Below are 2309 nucleotides of genomic sequence, written 5' to 3' on the forward strand. Positions count from 1 at the left end.
GGAAGTTCTGGAAGGTCTCTCGGTACTTGGAGCGTTGTTTGGCCCTCCTGTGTTCCTCCCACAGGTCCGTGAGGAACTGCGCCTTGTCGGTCTGCCGTTTCGTGACGATGGCGTGTGCCGTCATGGCGATGATCCACATTGTGGCCAGGCGTTTCGCTTTGGGGAAAGGCTTCGCGTCCGGGACAGTGACAGCTGAGACATGTATCGCCCTCTCGTCGGTTCTGTTGATGTGGGCGATCATTTTTCTCGCTGCCGCCCATATTTCCCCGCTCTCTCTGCAGCCAAAACGATGCTCGATGGTGTCGGTCTGGTTGCAGAGCTCGCAGTTTGGGGATTCCCGCATTTTTATGCGTGCCAGTTTTTCGTTTGTCGGCACTGTTTTGTGGATGATTTTATACCACGTGTCCCTGGCGTGCTCAGGAAGTGTCCGTTCCGAGACATTCTTCCAGACCTGTGGCCAGTCATGGTCTGGAAAACTCGTCTCTATTTTGGACTTTCTTGCCTTCCCCCTCAGAGCGCTGTAGATGTTCCTCGCCGTTCTTTGCTGTGGGTTGGCAACGACCGCGGTGATGTAACTCTTGTCGATTGCCATCTGTTTTATGTGCCGCAACTTGAATGGTATGTTCGTAGTGTCTACAGGAGCCTCTTCAGATTCAGGTTTATATTGGTTTATCAGGCTGGACGTTATACTGTTGTTGTTCTGGTTTGCCATTTTCATCGCACGGTGTAGAAGCAGTGCCGCGCATTTCGTATTAACGTCAGTCAGACCAAGTCCGCCTTCGTCCCTTGACAGGAAACACGTCGCCTGGGAGACCTTGAAGATTTCCCGCCTCCACAGCAAGTAGTACGCCGCACTTCCTATCGCTCGCGCAATTTCCGTCGGAGCACATAGTATTTGCGCCATGTACCACGCTTTCGACAGGATTGTTTCGTTTACTAACTGCACTCTTTGGCTCAGCGTCAGGTTCCGGTTCGCGTGTATCCTCACGAGCCCTCTCGTTGTGTTCAAGACGCTGCGCCAGTTTTGTGCTGCCATTTTCAAAGGGCACTGCTGTAGTTCCACTCCGAGTGCCCTATGGTTGTTTGTCACTCGGTACCACTGTCTCGCTGGTCGCAGTCTGCCGTTGCCTATTGGTAGTAGCACTGTCTTCGTCGGATTCGTTTTGGCACCTGAAGCCTTTTCGAAGGATTCCATGATAGGCTGGATTATTCCTAGTTCTTCTTCGTTTTGGATGAATATGCCCATGTCGTCAGCATAGGCCGTGCATACGATGTTTGTTGCACCCATTGTGTATCCTCCGATTTCGGCTGTTAGTTTTCGTAGTAGTGGGTCGAGGGCTATTGTGAAAAGTGCCATCGATAATGGACATCCTTGCCTGACGGATCTTCCCAGTCTTATTGACTTGGAAGTCCATCCGTTTACTGTTATTTTTGAGGTGGCATTTGTAATGACGTTCTTGATTGTTCTTCCGAATTTTGGTCCGAATCCGAGGCGTGCGAGCACCCGGTGTTCCCAGGCGGTCACCCATCCAAGTACTAACCGGGCCCGATGTTGCTTAACTTCGGTGATCGGACGAGAACCGGTGTATTCAACATGGTATGGCCGTTGGCGCCCTTATACTGTAGCCGCACGACAGAAGACGCCTCTGCCTCTTCTCCCAACACACACAATCGCAGTTTTCGGTGACACATTTGACGCAGAGCACGTCCTTCCGCAACAGCTGGAGCCTCGAAGGCGGCGCCGAGTGCGCGTCCGGCGTCTCAGAGGCGTCTGCCGGACTGGCGGGCGCGCCGCGCCGCCACTTGCGTGAGACACGCGGCTGCTCGGTGCGCCGCCCGTCATTCGTTTCGCTTGGTGCGTGCGGCGTCCGACACTCGCGGGCGACGCATCTTGTTCCCGTTATCCGGCGGGGGGCTGTGCGGGGTGTAGCAGTGTCCTGCTGGAGGGCGCCCCCGGCAGCTTCCTCACCTGACACACGCCGCGCGGCTCGCGTCCAGGTATTTGCGTGATCTGTGCAGTGCATTCGCACCTCTCCCCTTCCGTCCCGACTTGTCCCGACTTTGCTCGACTGCCGCTCGCTGCCGCTCGGGTCGTGGCCCATATGACAGCACAAGCACGAGAAACATCTGCGAGACGGCCGTGGGCCTAACGGGCGTGTCCGAGACGCCGTTTGCGGCCAGTAGACCTGTGCAAAGGTGCGAAAACAGGGACACAAGGCACAGGAGGGTCGCCAAAGCATCCTTCTCTTCTAGCGACGAAAGATACATTTTTGTTTACAAGTTTGCAGTCGTACGCTGCTACAAAACAA

At 54.9% G+C, this 2309-nt stretch overlaps 1 non-coding gene across 1 annotated transcript; it reads right to left on the reverse strand.

Moving 5' to 3' along the window:
- Nucleotides 1-1491: 1491 nt before the first annotated feature.
- LOC124762869 lies at nucleotides 1492-1611 on the reverse strand. The gene has a single exon (XR_007012606.1). It is a non-coding gene; the product is annotated as a 5S ribosomal RNA (ribosomal RNA).
- Nucleotides 1612-2309: the final 698 nt, after the last annotated feature.

This window comes from Schistocerca piceifrons, unplaced genomic scaffold, assembly GCF_021461385.2.
Source record: "Schistocerca piceifrons isolate TAMUIC-IGC-003096 unplaced genomic scaffold, iqSchPice1.1 HiC_scaffold_608, whole genome shotgun sequence".
In the NCBI taxonomy this organism is placed as follows: domain Eukaryota; kingdom Metazoa; phylum Arthropoda; class Insecta; order Orthoptera; family Acrididae; genus Schistocerca; species Schistocerca piceifrons.